The sequence below is a fragment of the Panthera uncia genome, chromosome B1, assembly GCF_023721935.1.
Source record: "Panthera uncia isolate 11264 chromosome B1, Puncia_PCG_1.0, whole genome shotgun sequence".
NCBI lineage: Eukaryota > Metazoa > Chordata > Mammalia > Carnivora > Felidae > Panthera > Panthera uncia.
The window spans coordinates 81,712,747-81,733,228 of NC_064811.1; the positions used below are offsets into that span (position 1 = coordinate 81,712,747).

At 43.4% G+C, this 20,482-nt stretch overlaps 1 pseudogene; it reads left to right on the top strand.

The window, feature by feature from the left end:
• Positions 1-738: 738 nt before the first annotated feature.
• On the top strand, positions 739-1,802 carry LOC125923966 (ADP/ATP translocase 2-like; annotated as a pseudogene).
• Positions 1,803-20,482: the final 18,680 nt, after the last annotated feature.

Consider the following 20,482-nt stretch of genomic DNA (forward strand, 5'->3'; position numbering starts at 1 on the left):
TTTACATATTTTTTCACCATTAGCATTTCCTCTTTTATGAAATAACTGGTGTATCTTTTGTTCTGCTTTTTTTCCTTAGAAGAGTTCTTCAGCAATTCTGGATAACAATCTTTTATTGATTGTTTATATTGCAAATATTCTTTCTCAATTTGTGGCTTGTGATCAGTGTGAGTCATTTCTGCTTTGCTGCTCTATTTTATTGACCTACCCCTGTTCCATTTCTACACTGGATTGTCTGGTCATGTTCTTTCTAGTGTCTTTTGATGAACTCCTGGAAAGCCCAAATTTTAGTGTGGTAAATGTGGCCTTCCTCCCCAACTGCTTGGTGATTTGGGGTCTTGCATAAGGAATCCTTCCTTTCATCCATATTGTAAAATATTCTATATTGCCTTCTAAAGTTATTCTGGTTTTGCCTTTTGCAAAGTGTTTAATTTCCCACAGATGATGTGATACATGCTCCTTTATAATTGAGCTTCCATATATGCATGAGTTTGTTTCTGGCCTCTGGTCTGTTCCATTGGTCCTGACATGTGCAAGGACAAGTGTCCCCATCTTGTTCTTCTTTAGCATTGCCTTGGCTTTTCTTATCTAAAAAAGCCATTTGCTTTTCTGCATAAATTTAAAAATCAAATTGTCAAGTTCCCCCAGAAACCTCTGTAGTGATTTTTGTAGAATTAGGGGACAACTGAACTCTTTATGAACTGCTCTGCCATCTCCTGCCTCCTCTTTCCTTTCAACATGACCAGTGCTGCTGTGTCCTTTGTCGAGGACTTCCTGGTGGGTGGAGTGTCTGCGGCCACCTCCAAGACCCCTCGGTAGCACCCATCGAGAGGATCAAGCTGCTGCTGCAGGTACAACATGCCAGCAAGCAAATCACCGCAGATAAGCACTACATGGGCATTATAGACTGTGTAGTTCGTATCTCCAAGGAGCAGGGAGTCCTGTCCTTCTGGTGTGGTAACTTGGCTGGCCAATATCATCAGATACTTCCCCACTCATTTAACTTGCCTTTCAAGTTAAATACAAGCAGATCTTCCTGGGTGGTGTGGACAAGAGAACCCAGTTTTGGTGTTACTTTGCAGGGAATCGGGTCAGGTGGCGCCTCTGGGGCCACGTCTCTGTGTTTTGTGTCTCCTTTTGATTTTGCCCATACCCTTCCAGCAGCTGACGTGGGCAAAGCTGGAGCTGAAAGGGAATTCAGGGGCCTCCGTGACTGCCTGGTTAAGAACTACAAATCTGATGGGATTAAGGTCCTGTAGAAAGGCTTTAATGTTTCTGCGCAGGGTAACCTCATCTACTGAGCTGCCTACTTCAGTATCTGACACTGCAAAGGGAATGCATCCAGATCCCAAGAGTTCTCACATCTCCATCGGCTGGATGATCGCCCAATCTGTCACAGAGGTTGCTGTGTTGACTTTCTATCGGGTTGACACTCTTTGTCGCCGTGTGATGGTACAGTCAGGGCGCCAAGGAACTGATATCATGTACACAGGCATGCTTGACTGCCGGAGGAATACTGCTCATGATGAAGGAGCCAAAGCTTTTCTCAAGGGGGCTTTGTGCAATGTTCGCAGAGGCCTGGGTGGTGCTTTTGTGCTTGTCTTGCATGATGAAATCGAGAAGTTCACGTGAGTTATTTCCTGGCTTTTTCACCCTGTGAGCAGGCATGTTGTAGTGTATAACACATCTTGAGCATTCTTGACAGACTGTTGGCTGTCTATTTATCAATGGCAACTATTGACTGGTTGGAAATGGGAAGCAATACTATTCATCTGACCAGTCTTCTCCTAAAGCCATTTCCGTGATGATGGGACTCAACTGTCGTTTTTTCAGTCACTCCTGATAAACAAATTTGAAGAAATAAAAAAAAAAAAAATCCGAAAGAAAACAAGAGAAGTCTTTACAGACTGCTAATCTGTTCCCGCTGAACCTGTTCTTCTGCTCATGAGCTCATGGCTGCCATCTGAAGACTCTCACCTTTCTTGGCACCTAGTTTTGGTCGTGTGTGGTAGAGTACTTGCAAACTGATTGCCATTATTTCCTTCCCTGTATCCACATGTCACTTGCTGCTGTCCTTTCAAGAAACAGAATATGCCTCCTCCTTTGGAATATGAGCTGGTGTTATCACTTGTTTGCCTAATAGATTGCAGTGGGTAAGATACTGTGCCAATTCTGAGCCTCGGTCTCAACCAGACTTTTGCGCCATGGCTCTCTCCTGGAATTGTGCCACCGTCTGTGAACAGCCCCGGGTGAGTCTGCTGGATGGTGAGAGACACATGCACCGTTAGTCACCTCATAGCCAGGCTTTGCTGTATACTAACTTTGACCTCAAGCAAGGTGCCTGAGGCACCTCATCTCTAAAATGAGGATCATAATAATATCCACCAAACAGTGTTGTTGTAAGGATTAAGTGAGCTAACATAAAGTAAAGCATTTAGTGGGGCACCTGGGTGACTCAGTGGGTTAAGCATACTCCTCTTGATTTCGGCTCAGGTCATGATCCCAGGGCTGTGGAATTGAGCCCCGTGTTGTGACGTCTCTCTCTTAAATAAATAAACTTAAAAAAAAAAAAAAAAGGTAAAGCAGTTAGAAGGGAGCCTGGCACATAATAAACTCTTTGAGGGTCAGTTATTACCATTATAGTGCAAAAGATTGCACATTTTGGGCTCATATGGAGAAAAACACATTTATTTGCCCAGAACATCGAGTGTGTGCTTAGTTGGGAAGAAATGGCTGGGAAGGCAGGGAGGAACAAGTTTGTAAGTAGCCTTGAATGCCTGCCTCACATATACGGATTTTTATTCTACAGATATTAAGGAGCCATTGCAAGTTGTGAGCATTTAAGAAACATGATGAATGTATTCAAATATTTAGATAAGTTCTCACATTCATATTAAATGGTCCCCCATAATTTTTTCAGTCTCTCTAACTAAAGACTGATTGGAGATACATTTGATGGCAAGGAATCCTAAAATGGCCATTTATTTTGGGATGGAGTAGTTGGATGGGTTTGCTTATGTTCACACGGTTGGATTGCTGTTGCTTTTGCAATGAAGGAAAAAGAATCTGTGGTACAGTTTATGTTTGAGAATCGGGCAACTTAGACCTAGCCATTAAGCAGTGTTGAAGACATAACCTCCTTGGTTATAGCCAGGGCTGTGACAAATAGTCAATATGTGTGTATACATCTTCAACAGATATTTATTCTACTTGGATTTTATGCTAAAAAGGAAATAGGCAAATAGAAGACATGATCTTCACTGTTTGAAGTTTATAGTCCATTGAGCAATAAAGACCAATAAATAGCACCTGTATGGTAGATCATGGTAAATGCTACACAATGAGAGCATCCATTGGATATTTGGATTTAGAGAGATATGAGAGCTAAGATCTGATGATGGATGATTCAGAATTTGCCAAAGAAGAGGAGGCTGGGGGTTTCAGACAGCGGGAACAGAATGGATAGAGACCTAGAGCAAGAAAAAACCATGGAGAATGTTTTATAATATGTATATACAGGGGCAATATCATTGGCCGTTACTAATAGTCTCACTTCTTCTTGAAGTTATATTATGGAACAGGGTAATGAAACCAAGTGGGCCGCATGAAGCCTGCAGGCTGTGGGTTGCTTATCAATGTATTAGATTCTCACTTAACTCTCCTTCGGTAGGGGAAACACACCTAAGAAATAAATCCCTAAGAACCTAAATAGGTAGTGTGGGGGCACAGGACAGACTGCCCCCAAATGTGCCACATAGTGATTATTTGAATTAAAGTTACTTAAGAAACAGCCAGTGTAAGAACACTCTGACCCCCTCCTGCTATGGCTCCAAAAAGCAGGAAATAAATCTCCTGTGGGAAACGTGCCCTCCCTGCACCAGGAGATAGAGGGACATCCATTTTGTCAGAGACAAAGAAATTCAGAGCCAAAGAAGCCTATCTAAACAAATCCTGTTACTATTCTAGCCTCCAGCCCAAATTTTATTTAGAACTCCTTACGAAGCTCTTGAATATAAATTTTCTTTGTCCTATCAATTCCTCACAGATTAAAAAAAATTTTTTTAATGTTTATTTATTTTGAGAGACAGAGACAGAGACAGAATGTGAGCAGGTTGGGGCAGAGAGGGGAGACACAGAATCCGAAGCAGGCTCCAGGCTCTGAGCTGTCAGCACAGCGCCTGATATGGGGCTTGAACTCATGAACCACGAAATCATGACCTGAGCTGAAATTGGACGCTTAATCCACTGAGCCACCCAGACACCCCAATTCCTCACAGATTTATGTTTCTTTGTCTAAAAAGCATAAAAGTGCATACCTTGGTCATTTCTTTATTTTATTATTATTATTTTATTATGTGGCTTCAGTGTGCATGTAATTAAACTTTGGTGTTTTTGGTTTGTTTCGTTCTTTTTCCTGTTAATCTGTCTCATGTCAATTCAATTCTTGTACCGGCTAGAAGAATCTTGAAGGATAGGGAAAAATTTTTGCTCCCTGAGAGATGGTTTAGTTACTAATTTGAAACCCAAGTGAGAAGGAAGGGTATCCATGATGATACATGTCAAGATTTGGATGTGGAAGGAAAAGAGGTCAAACAAAAGTCTTATGAATTATGCCAACCAATTCATGGGTAGAGGATTTTCTGTACTATTTATATATACATATGCTGTCAGACACAGTGAATTTCAAGTATAGGGGGCTCTAGGGTATTTGGTTTTATAATATTAGACTAACCAACTGTTCTCTCATGCTTTATGTTGACGGTTCTGCCTGGCATGTAGTAAGTGCTCAATAAATACTAGCTGCTATTATTATTTTACCAGTATTAAGAACAATATATGATTCAAGGTAACTTAACAATGGAATCACGTAGAAGGCTACAATGGGAAAACACTGCATATGTAGCTTGTTCTTGATTCTTTTTTCTCTCTCCCATAGTTATTTTATTATTCATGGTTATTTCTACACAAAGGGGATACAGAAAGATGTGACTCAGTTTCAGTGAAAGATTAGTGTTGGGAGTTGTGCAATTCTGATCCCCCGAACAAGCGTCAATTCCATCACCACCCCCAAAACAGTGAGTGTTCGTCAATTACAGACCAGAATGTTTTTTAATAAAGGTGCTCATGGGGAACTGCTGAAGTTACAGGACCAAAGGTCAGATTGGCTCAATATTAAAGCAAGGCTGCTACTCTGATGTGAGTATATTTAAGAAATATATTAAAGGATGGATCAGTGCAAAATGTAAAGCAAGCTACACATAAATTTGGGAAGAAAAATCCCTCAGCTCCTGGAGCTATTGGGAAGACTTAAAGACAGAAATAAAACAAACCCTCCTCCCTTACTCTCCCATCCCTAACTTCACCAATACAAGACCCTCCTCACCCCCCCCCAAAAAAAAACACCTTACAGATTTTCCAGATTATGAAGGAGAAAAAAATTTATGTTTTATTTTATAATTTGGCAGATGAAATGGAAGGAAAAGTTTGTAATGAGTCACATATGTTGTATTTATCATAAATAGATTTTTTTTTTCAGGGAAATTTGCACCATGTTTATGAAGCACAAAAGTTAAATGGCATTAACTCATTTATTTGGGCATCTTCTAAATATAGATTCTAAGCAAAGAATACAGGGGATACTGGGGATACAGTTGTGAACGACAGACAAGCTGACTTAGTGTTTAAAGGAGGAGATGATCATGAATCAAATAACCACGCAAGAAATGTCAAAATGTAACCGTGGTTATGCCACAGATAAAGTGTGTAAACTCCTCTGAGATCATGGAGTGGGACATTTGACCCTGTTTGGGACTGAGAGTGTTGACTGAGTTTTGAAGGATAAGTAGGAATTAAATAGGTAAAAAGGGTGCTGTGGGGCTGGGGAAGAGTGACCCAGAGAAGAAAACGACACGCAAAGACTTTCTGTTGGGAGGAGCTGATCTGTTTGTTCAAGGCACTGGGAGCAAGTCCACATGACAGAGCTCAGGGCATGGGAGGGGACACGGAGCGCAGAGCAAAGGGAGGCTACACAGGAAGGTAGAAGGCAGTAATAAAAGCCCTAATTATATTCTGTTATTATTATTATTAAATGTTTATTTTTGAGAGAGAAGGAGAGATACTGAGAGGGGTAGGGGCAGAGAGAGAGGGGAACAGAGGATCTGAAGTGGGCTCTGTGCTGACAGCAGAGAGCCCGGTGTGGCGCTTGAACTCATGAATCGGGAAATCATGACCCGAGCATGACCAAGAGTCAGATGGTTAACTGACTGAGTCACCCAGGCACCCCATTTTATAATTATTTTTAAAAAAATTTTTAACATTTTATTTTTAAGTAATCTCTATACCCACCATGGGGCTAGAACTCACAACCCTGATGAGATCAAGAGTTGCCTGCTCCATAGGCTGAGCCAGTCAGGTGCCCCTAAAAGCCTTAGTTTTAAGATGGCTACTTGGAAAACAGGTCTGCATTTCTCAGCTCTTTGTGGCTATGTTTTGTCCAATGAAATTTAAGCAGAAGTACTGAGAGTAACTTCCAGGAAGTGTCCTGAGAATGAAAAGACATGTCCTTTCCCCCCGCTTCATCCTTCCTGTTGGTAGAAATTTGGAGAGAGCAGCCATTTTAAAACACGAAGTGATGTTGGGATAGAAATCTCCTGCAGGACGGATAGAAGGAACCCAAGTCCCTACCAGTGTCAAGAGTCATACTGGACTTGGCCTGACTACCTAGACTTCTTAGAGATAGAAATAAAAATATCCTTCCCTTGGGGTGCCTGAGTGGCTCAGTCAATTAAGTGTCTGACTTCGGCTCAGGTCATGATCTCATGGTTTGTGAGTTCAAGCCCCATGTCGGGCTCTGCTGACAGCTCAAAAAGCCTGGAGCCTGCTTCAGATTCTGTGTCTCCCTTTCTCTCTCTGCCCCTCCCCTGCTCTCTCTCTCTCTCTCAAAAATGAATAAGCCTAAAAAGAATAAAAAAAAAAAATCCTTCGCTCTTATTTAAGCCACTGTTATTCAGTTTTTTTCTGTTACTCACAAATGATCTAATGCTAACAGGTAAATGTGGGGTCTAAGAAGTCTAGAATTGGCCTAGCCAAATCCACAGAGTTCTTCAACTTATTTTTTTTTAATGTTTATTTTAAGAGAGAAGGTGATAGAGAGTGAATGGGGGAGGGGCAGAGAGAGGGAGAGAGAGACAGAATCCCAAGCAGGCTCCTCAGCTGTCAGCACGGAGCCCGATGCAGGGCTTGAACTCAGGAACCTCGAGATCAAGACCTGAGCCAAAACCAAGAGTCAGACGCTTAACTGACTGAGCCACTCACCTGCCCCCAGAGTTCTTCACCTTTAGTGTACCCTCTTATTTCTGCTGCTTATTTCTTTGTGTACCCCTACAGAGGGGAGGAGACTGCTGCCAACAGGATGTTCTATTTGGTTGTCCTTGACTTCATTTAGCACTGCTGTGAAGCCATCCATGTGTCTTACCAGGGTGGGATCCTGAGACAATATTTAGGTGAAGTGTGAAAACGAAACTATTGTATGATGAAGTTAAAAATCTATTCCACAGGGCTCCTGGGTGGCTCAGTCGGTGAAGCGTCCGACTTTGGCCCAGGTCATGATCTCCCAGTTCGTGGGTTCGAGCCCCGCGTCGGGCTCCGTGCTGATGGCTCGGAGCCTGGATCCTGCTTCGGATTCTGTGTCTCCCCCTCTCTCTGCCTCTCCCCAGCTCATGCTCTCACTCTGTCTCTGTCGAAAATAAAGAAACTTAATTTAAAAAAAAAAAAAATCTATTCCACAAGATGAAAGTACGTCTTTTCGTTAAGTAAGCATTAGTTAAGGAAAGCCTCCTTTCCCGAGGAGAAAATGGGATCTTTTGGAGGAGTGGATGTCAATCAAAGAGAAGACAATCCAGGAGAAAGAGATAAAGTTCTATGCCTTTCCCTTTGTCTGTGCAGATCCTGGTGAACTTGAACTACTGGCTGTACTTTCTTTGAAGGGCAGGAAGCCCCGGATAAAACACATTCTACATAGAATTATTTCATGTTTCCTAGGCTACGACAACTTGAGGCAGTGTTTTTCAAATTTTCTCTAAGCCATGGAATACTTTCTTCAGTAAAGGCTTACTTGGAAGCTGTATGTACATAAAGTTGGAGGGCCTGCTGCTTTTCTGATGGCAGGGACATCGGGGGTATAAAGGCCTGCTTGAATCCCCTCCAAATCTCCCTCCAGCTGTGGCTCCTGGAGAGGTTTTAGCCGGACACCTTAGGGCTCCAAGAAACACAATTTAAAAAACAATTCGGGAAGGTGCCTGAGTAGCCCAGTCCGTTCAGAGTATGACTCTTGATTTCGGCTCAGGTCACCATCTCTCGGTTAGTGAGAATGAGCCCCCAGCAGGGCTTTGCGCTGACAGTACAGAGCCTGCTTGGGATTCTCTCTCTCCCTCTCTCTCTGCCTCTCCCCCAAATGTGTGCCAGAGTGCTCTCTCTCTCTATCAAAATAAATAAACATTAAAAAAAATAAATTCTAAAACAAACAAACAATTTAGGGGCTTTTATGGGGGCATAATGGTAGCTACAAAATAGCATTTTCTGCCTATCCTGAAAAAGTATATCCTGACTTTCCTTGGAAAAAGTACATCCCGACTCTGATTCTTCCCAATTTTTTTCTGGTCATTTCTGAATGGCGTCAGCTAAAATGTTACCTCCTCGAAAAGGCCTTTCTGAATTACCCTGTCTGGAGCAGCATTCCTCGATTACTCTTTATCAAATCATCATGCTTGACATATTTATTTGTAGGACTTTTCATTCTCAGACAGTTTCTTGTTTATTTATTCACCAGCATGTTTCTCTCTTCCCTCCTGGTATGATAAACTCTATGAGAGTCTGTTTTGTTTACTGCTCTATCCCCAGTACCTTGCAAGGTATTTGGCATAGTGAATATGCTCAGTAAATGTTTTTTTGATTTTTTGTTTTTTTGTTTGCAAATGTATCAGTTTCCTGGGCTTGCCTTTAAGAATTACCATAAACTGATGGCTTAAAACAATACAGTGTATTCTTTCACAGTTCTGGAGGCCAGAAGTCTGAAATCAGGGGCTGGCAGAGTCATGCTCCCTCTGGAGGGTTTGTGAGGAGAGGTCTTTCCTTGCCTTTTCCAGATTCTGGTGGCTTGACATTCCTTGGCCTGTGGCTACACAACTCCAATTTCTGCCTCTGTCTTCACATGGCTTTCTCCTCGACCTCTCTGTGCCTTTCCTCTGTGGACACTTGTCATTGGATTTAAGGTCCACCCAGGTAAGCCAGGATGATCTCATCTCAATATCCTTAACTACAACTGCAAAGTCCTTTTCTTTTTTTAAGTTTATTTATCTTGAGAGAGAGCAAGAGAGCACAAGCAGGGGAGGGGCAAGAGAGAAGGAGAGAAGGATCTCAAGCAGGCTTCACGCCCAGTGTGGAGCCCAATTTGGGGCTCCGTCTTACATCCCTGAGATCATGACCTGAGCTAAAACCAAGAGTCGGACACTTAACCGACTGAGCCACTCAGGGGCCCCGCAAAGTCCCTTTGTCAAATAAGGTCATGTCCGCTGGTTAAAGGGGGTTGAATATGGACATCTATTTTGGGGGCCACCATCTGATCCACCACAGCAAGCACATTTGAAGGATGCAGGAATGAACAAACTAATTAGCTCCTTGGCTCCCTATGTTGTCTGCCATTTTCCTCTTCTGGGAAGAGGAAATGTGAGACGTCTGGGGTCATGTTTCCTACCGCTGTTGGTGCCCAAAGTGATGGCTCTACTTCTAGAGACCACTAGGGCAGGGCAGTCAGCAGGGAGAGCAGAGACACTAAGGCTTCAGACAACTTTCACAAAGTGGGGTCCTTAATGACTGTGCCCAGGATGCTATCTCTGGGCACTACTGACGCCCCAGTGCCTCTTCTGGTAGAAGGTGTCACACCTGGTGACTTAACATCTTCTCTAACTACTGAAGGAGGAGTGAGCTTTGGGCCTCGTCATTGCAAGGAAAAGGGAAGACTGAGTATGAGATTGATCAGAGTGACAAAAACCACCCCCAATAGCCCTCCTTGACGCTAACATGTACCTCACTCAGTCTTTCCCCAAAAAAGAAAAGTTCCTACCCAGGAGAGTCTTGGTACTTTGTGTAAATAAATTCTTGTTGGGTCCATCTCTGTTGTCCAGACACCTTGGAGTCTAGGCTGCACCCTTTATTACTTATTCCTAGCATCACATAGCTTTGTTTTTTATTCTCACGAGGGTTAGAGGCCTAAAGACTCAGGAAACAGAGATACAGGAGCTACAACAATTTGTTGATGAGCAGGACACCCTTGACTTCCTGTTCTCTCTCTTCTTCTGTGTCCGTGGAAATGGGTCTGAGGAGTAGGCCCTCGGATGCAGTCGCGGTGACGGCCATCCTCATGAAAAGCGGGGCTCATCACGGATCCTCTCATACTTTCTCCTGTCCTCAATCTGCTTGTTCTGCCTCCTGCTTTCCTGTCCGAGGATTGTGAAGACCATTTCAGATCACCCTCCCAGTCAGATGTCATCTTTCTGATGTCCCTGTCACATCAATAGGACACCAATTTCTAGACCTGAGGGCTGTGTAGGAGGTTTTAAAGTGGCTGCTTTCTCACGCCACTAACTTCTGAGAAAAAGCCCTGGTTACTGGCGAAAGAAGACAAACATAATTGAATCCCGGGTATTTTCCCTGAGGCTACAAGCTTTCTTTCCGTAGAGAAACCTATGACTCCCGATGACCACTGGGGGTCCCCAGCAGGCTTTTCCAATGCGCCCGAGGCACCACACTCCTCCCTCACCCTCCCGCTCCTTCCCACGGGCGCCAGGGGCAAAAACAACATTAGACTGTGACATCAGCCAGCTGGAGCCTTGCTGTGGTTGTGCCCATAGGTGTAGCTAAGCTTCTGAGGAGTGGGGCCTGTACTTTCCCTGCCAGCCCAACTTGCAGCTTAAATTATTGCCCTGATGTTATTTTAATGTGCCTTGGGGCCCTGGTGGGTGGCAGGGGAACAGCATTTAATTTCCTTTGGAGTTTGGAACGTGCCTGACACTTCTTGAGTAGTCGGGGCAATGAGAGAATCTATAATCCTTGAAGTAGCAAGCAACTTTGGGGGACCTTTTCCTTTCTTTGGCAAACTTCAGGACAAAGTTAAATTTGGGGAGGATTAAAAAGGAAGTGAATGTTTATTAAATGGCATAGGCACCCTGCTCTTGACATTCGTTATATTATTTAATCTTCAAAGTACCCTCATGAGGTTGGGGTTATTGTTCTCAATGTGCAGGTCGGGAAGGAGACGGTCAGGGAGATTGAGCCGCTCGTCTACTGTTATCCTGCCAATCGGTGGCCTGGTTGAGTCCACAGTTCTGGTCAATCTGGATGCACAGGTGTGCTACCCTATTTGTCCTCTGTCCCTCAGACTTCAGGTTTGACTGTGAGGGCTCTTTCAGAGGAGTCTTTTCAGAGTATATAGCGAGATCTATCTCTAAAAAGCTGAAGCAATACTTCTGTGAATAGAAAATTAAAGTCTAAGTATAATCAGCCAAATACATATTACGTAGCTTTTATCTGCCCGGCACTGTGACTACTGGAAAGTCCGGGGAGGGCCACATGGGCTTCAGTCCAGATAAGAAAAAAAGAACTACTGGGGTGCCTGGCTGGCTCGGTCGGTAGTGAATTTGACTCTTGATCCCAGGGTTGTGAGCTCAAGCCCCATGTTGGGCATAGAGCTTACTTAAAAAAAAAAAAAAAGAATTGGGGTGCCTGAGTGGCTCAGTTGGTTGAACATCTGACTCTTGATTTCTGCCCAGGTCATGATCTCGTGGTCATGAGATCGAGCCCTCCATCGGACCCCATGCTTGGCGTGGAGCCTGCTTGAGACTCTCTCTCTCCCTCTCCTGCCCCTCCCCCACTCACTTGTGCCCTCTCTCTGTCTTAAAAAAGTAATTTCTTTATTAAAAAAATGAGAAGTATTTTCGGGAAAATGGGTTATCTTGACCAGAATGAGCTGGATTGGCTGTGTCTACATCAAGTCCGTAAAAGGAAGAGAACAATTATCTGATGAACTGCTGCAGAACGGGAACTCATGATTCTTTACCACAGCACCAGGCAAAGGGTGGCTTGACAAAGAAGAAAGCACGAGGCTTAAAGTATGGAGAAAAGTGCCGGTCAATACTCTGGAAATTCAGAAACAGGGAAAAAAAAAAAAAAATAAGGCTCTACTTTAAACAACTGGGTTACAAGGTCCAGCCCAGTGCTTGGTGCAGAGTAGGGTCTCCTTAAGTGTTGACCTAGAGTTAAATGATATTTTTTAAACTGTTGATGGGCCTGCAGTGTATACTCCACACGGCCTTCAGCTGAAGTCACATTTGTGTGGACTCAATTCAATCTGCCCTCCAAATTTTTTTTTTTAACGTTTATTTATTTTTGAGACAGAGAGAGACAGAGCATGAACAGGGGAGGGGCAGAGAGAGGGAGACACAGAATCCGAAACAGGCTCCAGGCTCTGAGCTGTCAGCACAGAGCCCGACTCGGGGCTTGAATTCACGGACCGCGAGATCATGACCTGAGCTGAAGTCGGACGCTTCACCGACCGAGCCACCCAGGCACCCCTCAATCTGCCCTCCAAATGAAAGCTTAAAATAAGAACCAAACCTAAATGCTTTATGCACCATAATCTCCTGTTCTTTTTGCCTCCCACGTTGTTAACAGAGTAGGGTATCCACTATTAGCCACCTAGCGTTTACATATTTACAGGAAACACACCTCACCGTCCAGAACTACGCCTGCCACATGACCTAGTTTTATCACACAGAGATCCCAGAGGTTCCTGAAGGTGAAATGACTCTGAAGTCCCTCAGATGAGGCATCTTAAATGGTCTACACCTTCTGGAATTTGAGAAAGCTAAACTAGACTATGAAGGGCTAATGGCCAAAATATATACTAAGTAATTTGTATTTACTTGCACATGATGGAAAGTTTAACCATGGTCATCTAAGGGAAAGGTGGTAATGTTGAAATTTATTTGTGCTTCTGTTACCATCTCCCAACCAAAAATCTTTTAAAATGAGCTCCCAATAGTGCCTATAAAATAGATAATCCAGTAGGACTCTTTGTAAAAACATTAATGCCTTCTTTGCAAGAAAAAAAAAAATAGAGAAAGGAAAAAAAAAAAAAGATCCAAAAAAAATAATTCAAAGGCAGGGTCTTAATTTTATCTGTGCTCATGGATGGTGGTAAGAGGCGATATCATTTGATAAATAAGATGCTTGGAAATTCAAAACCTTGAAAATAAGTGCCTGCCTTTTCTCCTCACTTTTTAATTTTTTTTTTAAGTTTATTTATTTTGAGAGAGAGAGCACGCGCGGGCAAGCGGGGGAGGAGCAGAGAGAGCGGGAGAGAAAGAATCCCAAGCAGGCTCCCACGGGCAGCGCAGAGCCTGATGTTGGGCTCGAACTCATGAACCTCGAGATGATAACCTAAGTTGAAATCAAGAGTTGGAGTTGGACGCTCAACCGACTGAGCCACCAGGCACCCCTCCTCACTTTTTAATTTGTAAAAGGAGAACAGTAATGATAACATTTACCATTTATTGAGCACTTTCTATATGCCAAACACTAATCTGACCTGAACTGTAAAATAACAATTTCTTTGAATTCTTAGGAATTAAATGATATAATCCCCAAGTGTATGAGTAACAAAGCTAGAGAAGTGAGTACCTTTGCGTATAATCCTACAGCTAGTGAATTTTGATGGTTCCTTGAGCTGTTGGGAAGGTTTGGTAATGCAGGTTGGTCTCACTGTGCTGTTTTCAGTGGGATATGTGGTTACGTGGTCAATAATGGTGACCTTGGCCTAGTGTTAACACAAATAATAGCTGTAGTTTATTGAAAGTCAACTGTGAACCAGTCTCTTCACATATATCATCTCTTAATTTGCAAGACAGGTTTTATCTTTTCCTTTTCACAGAGGAGGAAATGGAGGCTCATATGGCTAGAAAGTGATGGAACTGGGAGTCAAACCTAGGACCATCTGGTCCCAAAGACTGTTCTTTCCACCTTGTAGGCCCGAAGAGGTTGCTTGGGAGGATAATCTCACACACCAGACCTGCTTGCACAGGATACATTCCCCCTGGTGGAAGAGAGAGGTACGAGCACAACTGAGGCCCTTGTGTGAGTCAGCCCTTTCTAGATTCAAGAGAGCCACTGTCCTCACTCCTTTCTTTCTTCGTCATCTCCTGATCCTTAGCCAGAGACCCTAAATACATATCTTCTATTTGTGACTCACTCTGTTTTTCTGTTTTGCTTATTAATAATAAAAATAGCCAACCAAACAAACAGTAAGACAACCCACAAAATATGCATGAACAACACATACCCACAGTCTCTCCTTTTTTTGTTCTGTTTTGTTTTCTTTCCCGTTTTAGACATGCAGGGTGGTTAACAAAATCTACCAGAATATATATTATTTGTTTTTAGGATCTGTCAGAAAATTGTTATGCTGTTTTGGATCTTGAGTCTTCTTTTTAGCCCACACCCTTGTTTGGCATGAGGTGAGCCTACAAATAAGAGAATAAACAGTTGCTCGTATAACATTTCCATAGGGAGTAAGTTATTATATGACATCTAAATGGAGAAACTTTCTCTCTCTCTCTCTCTTTTTTGAGAAACGCTCTTAAAAAAATTTTTTTTAAATGTTTCTTTATTTTTGAGAGAGAGAGAGAACATGCGCTCACAAGTTGGGGAGGGGCTGAGGGAGTGGGGGGAGACACAGAATCTGAAGCAGACCCTGAGCTGTTAGTGCAGAGCTCAATGCAGGGCCTGAACCCATGAGATCATGACCTGAGCCAAAGACAGATGCTCAACCAATTGAGTCACCCAGGCACCCCCAAAAACTCTTTATTAATTCAAAATGACTGAGAATGCAAGAGGTCTCCTCTCACCTGTGGAGCCCTGGGCCTGCATTCTTTCATGGCCTTTAGCACCTTGGTGTTTTTCTGAACATTATGACTTTGTTTAGTGTTTTTCTCTTCTATTATGTGGTAAGCCTTAGGAGCTTGGGGACCAAGTTCCCTTACTGTTTTAATCTTATTTTTATCAGTATTTGATTTTCAGTCAAGGTTGGTGGGAAAAATATTAAAAACATAAATAGATAAGGTATGAGTTCAAGTACCTGATGAGGAATTTGGACTTTACCTTATAGTCCAGTGGTTCTCCTCTTTTTTATTTTCTCCCTACACCATCATAATGGCTGTGAAACACTCCCACAAGTAATTATCAGTCTCTTTTTGAGTGCATGTAGGGTGGTTGGGGGGTGGGGCAGGCAGAGAGCAGCCACTAGATAGAATCTCCAAAGAGAGGCATCTTTCTGAAAAAATCTCTGACCTGATTATGAAAACCATCTTCCTGGTCCCACCAGCAGCAGTGAAGAGGGCAAAGAGTCAAAAACTTTTTGAATTGGAGTGTGGACAGTTGAAGAAGGTTTTTTTGAATGACATTATTCAAGTGTACTGGGTCAGGGATGGGCATGAAATCAGAGACAGAAGGAAATTATGGTCTATTTGTTTTAATGCTATAAAAATCTGGGCTATATTGTGGATACAAGCTGAAGACAAAGGATGAATGTGAGAAACACACTGAAGGAAAGATTGATAGGAGGAACAAAAGGAAAACTGTCACCACATTTAGGGAATTTGAGTTTCACTGATGGAAGAAGAGTGATTCTGCTAACAGAAATAAGGTAGTAAAATGATAAAGCTGATTTAGAGCAAATGAATGATGAGTTTTCTCTGGCTGCCTAAGTTTGCATCAGTGACAATGAGCTATTGCTTAATGTTCATTTTTGCAAATAGTTTTGGAGTCAAACATTCCTCCTTGCAAATATTTAGTTCTGGGGGGGTGTCTAGTTTGCCAGGTACCCATAATTTGATGGCACCACAACTTATCTTTACACATGTTCCTTTGTCTCTAAACTATTATTTTTTTATTTTCCATGTAATCTCTCCTTGTTGATGTTAATATGTGAAGGCTTTTACCTTAGAGATATATGTATGCGTGATGACAGTTTGAACAGGTGGAATTAGTCTAATTCTCTTAAGTTCAGATTCATGTCTATAGATCAGTTTTTATAACTCAGACCACAGTCCTTTCTTCTACGGAAAAAAACATTCCATGACTTAATGTGGTTGATACTCTTCACAGATAGCAGACAACACATCCTTCCCTTTATGTATGCATAGGCCACTCTTTCCGTCAAGGGGTGGATTCTATTTCCCTTTCCCTGCACTTGACTACCTACATGGCAGGATTCCACTAACAGGTTTAATGGCAGAAGTGAAACTGCCAGTTCTGGGCACAGCCAGGCAGCTTCTGTTTTTGCTATTTTGGAACCAGCTGCCATGCTGTGGAGGAATTCTGGGCCCTCCTGCTTTAGAGGAAGGTGATGGGAAAGGCCATTGATGATCCAAAACCACATAGAGAGAAAAGGCCTGTGAAGGAGAATCACAATGCCCCAGGTAAGAGCCACTTCCACAACCCTAGATGCAAAGGTGAGCCCTTCTCGGACCTTCCATCCCAGCCCCTCCACCTGCTGAATGTAGCTTCGTGAGTGACTCCAACCTACGCGATATGGAGCACAATATGCCTAATAAACTGACAAAACTGGGAGCAAGAATAAATCATTGTTTAAGCCACCTGAGAGGGTGGTTTGTTATGCAGCAATTAATAACTTGTATGCCCACATACTTAAAATTCCTTTTTTATCATGTGGTCATTAATAGATAAAAAGAAATATAGGTCACAGTGTGTAAGGGAAATAAAATTTCTCTTCTACACTCTTAGGGTTTCTGGTTGCGAATGACAAAAGACGGATTAACAGGAGAAAAGTTACAAATTTTATTTAACATAATTTTACATGGAGATGGAGACTGCACAGGAAGATGAAGCCCGAAGGAAGTGGCCTATGTGCTTACACATGAGGTTGAACAAAGAGTGGCCGTTGTGGAAAAATAACTAAAATATATGAGGAGGTTAAAGGAAGGTAAAAGTTGTTTTAGTTGGTTTCTACCAATTTCTCTTGGCCTCCATTCCTTGTTTCTGGTTACCTCCTTAGGGAGGGCGTCTTTCACACAGGCATTTCATCTCCCACCTTCAGGAAGAGAAAGGAAAGCCAGAAGGCCCTTCTTACATCTGCTACTTTGCAAGTGTCTTTACCTCAAAATAATCAATATGCCAAAGCAGCATATTTTGGGACTGTGTAGCCCTCAAATGCATGATAATAGTACTTACGTGAACCCACCACATAAAAACTGGAACACTGCTGGGGAGCCTGAGTGGCTCACTCAGGTAAGCGTCTGACTTCAGCTCAGGTCATGATCTCACGGTCTGTGAGTTCCAGCCCCTCGTGGGGCCCTGTGCTGACGGCTCAGAGCCTGGAGCCTGCTTTGGATTCGGATTCGGTGTCTCCCTCTCTCTCTGCCCCTCCCCTGCTCACACTTTGTCTTTCTCTCTCTCTCAAAAACAAACAGTAAACAAACAAACAACAAACAAGAACACTTCCAAAATTATTGAAACTACATCTGTGACCCTGTCAGAGGTAATCGCTATCTTTAATTCTATATCGATTATCCCTTTGCTTAAAAAAAAAAATACAGTATTATCATTTTTCTGTTACCACATAACAGTTTCGTGAGACAGACGTTTTTGGAGAAAGCTGTGTTCTGAGCTCTAGCTCTCTGTGAACGTCCTAAAGGGAGGAGCGTGTGGGGACTATAGCTCCTTAATTTCGAGACCAGAGAGGGAGACTTTGTTTTTTATTTCATTTTATTTATTTATTTATTACATCTTTCACTGTCATAGTGTTACCATTTTATTAAAAAATTTTTTTTGATTTTATTTTTTTGGGGAAAGAGAAAGAGAGACAGAGAGTGTGCAAGGGGGGGGAGGGGGAGAGAAAGAGAGAGACAGAGAGAGAGAGAGAGAGAGAGAGAGAGAATCTTAAGCAGACTCCATGTTCAGCACAGAGCTCACACGGGGCTCAATGTCATGACTGTGGGATCATGACCTGAGCTGGAATCAAGAGCTGGATGCTAAACTGACTGAGCCACCCAGGTGCCCCAAGAGAGGGAGACTTTAAGGAGAAGACTCAGAAAGCTCAGTGTGTGACCCCTGCAGCTGGGGGTTTAGTGGGCAAAAGTCACTCTCACCAGGGAAATCTAGAGGATGAGAGATGAATTGACTAATTGCTTTGGTGGTACAAGGGGAATTTCTATTGCTTTGGGATACAGCTTGCACCCCCAGGGTTTTTCAAGGCAAAGGCTCTGCGAAGGTTTTCCATGGACCGCAGATACTGACAGAAAGACCAAGAGCGGGAGCCAGAGTGAGACAGAGAGAGAGAGAGAGAGAGAGAGAGACATAGAGGGAGGGGAGAGGGAGAGAGAACAAAGGGGCCCTAGCAGCAAGAAGACAGAAATGTATCTGAGATTCCGAGGGTTGGTGACGGAAAAGCGAGTGATCACCCAGAAGAGAGGTGTGTAAGCCGGGTCAGGGTAACTGGTCAGAGAACCCCAGTGATACAAATCTCTGAAGACCTCATGAGAACCCCCGTAAAATAGTTTGCTTTAAAACATCTGCCCGGGGGCGCCTGGGTGGCGCAGTTGGTTAAGCGTCCGACTTCAGCCAGGTCACGATCTCGCGGTCTGTGAGTTCGAGCCCCGCGTCAGGCTCTGGGCTGATGGCTCGGAGCCTGGAGCCCGTTTCCGATTCTGTGTCTCCCTCTCTCTCTGCCCCTCCCCCGTTCATGCTCTGTCTCTCTCTGTCCCAAAAATAAATAAAAAACGTTGAAAAAAAAATTAAAAAAAAAAAAAACAAAAAACAAAAACATCTGCCCAGAAGACCCCAAGCCAACTCATGCTCATACTAATCCAAGTAATACATTTTTTAACTTATTTTTTAATTTTTATTTATTTTTGAAAGAGAGAGAGAGAGAGAGAGAGAGAGATGGACACAGAATATGAAGCAGGCTCCAGGCTCTGAGCCATCAGCACAGAGCCGGATGTGGGGCTCGAACCGATGAACAGGCAAGATCGTGACCTGAGAGAAAGTCAGATGCCCAACTTAATGAGCCACTCAGGTGCCCCCCCACATAACACATTTCTTATCCTCGTTCATCTCTCTGTCCTCTGACTCCTTGCTGCTCAGGGGTTGGTCCTGGGATGAGTGGCACCAGCGACTTGGGAGCTCATTACAAATGCTAAACCTAGGTCCCTCCCAGATCCATGGAATCAGCTGCACTTGAACAAGATCTCCAGGTGATCTGGAGACACGTTAGAGTCTGAGAAGCAAGGTTAAGCCCAAGCTGGGATTCACCAACTGGTCGAGGTGTGGTGGGGAAGCAACCTGGGAAAGAGGAAAATCAACCACCCTCCCCCACTTGAACCAGAGGAAAGCTTTCCTCACTGAACACATCTTGAAGGGGAGGTAGGAGAGAAAAGTAAAGCTGCATTTTTTTTTTTTTTTTTTTTTACATCCCTCATGTTGTGCTTCTTCAAAGTACTGGAGACAGGCATTTAGTAAAGACTGGTTTATTTCTTTCCTTTTCTACTTTTAGAAGAGCTGTTTTTCAGAGTGTGGGCTGCTTTAAAACCACCTGTGCTCCAGAGTGGATGAAGTGGACCCTACCTACCTGGTGGAGCATTTTTAATGAATGCCTTATGGACAGTAACATGGAAGATGGCTGACTTAGTGTTCCCTGCCCCCCCCCCCCCCAATTGGCCCTGTGGCTGCTATTCCTGTCTCAGTTCACTGTTTCCTTGTCATCCTAAAGCTGGTCACATCAGAAACCAGAAGAGAGGGCAAGACTACAATGGGGGGAAGAGGGGGTGTAGTCCCTGCAATTGTGGGCTAAGATCATCACCCTCTGTTGCTCCTCTCTTCCATTCTGTTGCTTTGTGGACACATTATCCCATCTTTCTGCCCCAACCCATGTGAGGTCTTTATCTACCGGATCTCTGGTGTTTGTTTGTTTTAAGTTTATTCACTTTGAGAGAGAGACAGAGAGAGAGAGAGAGCAGGGGAAGGGCAGAGAGAAAGAATCCCAAGCAGGCTCCACACTGTCAGCACAGAGCCTGACATGGGGCTCGAACTCACCCATGAGATCATGACCTGAGTTGAATCGGACACTTAACTGACTGAGCCCCCCAGGCGCCCAGCCCCCTGGTGTTTTTAATGCAGAATAGGGGAGCGTAGCTTGAAGATGCAGTGGTCCCACTCTCGCTGCCTCGGTTTTGCAGGGTGGTGAGAGCGTGTTAGAGGGCTGCTGGCTCTGCCAGGGCTGTGGCTGTGGGGCTGAGATGTGGTTTTGAGTCCTGGTTGAGATGCCGAATGACTTTTATTATAAAAACGAATTGAATGTTCTTAGTTATCGCAGACTTTAGATCAAGTCTGTGGGCGTTTATGAGTAAAAGACAAA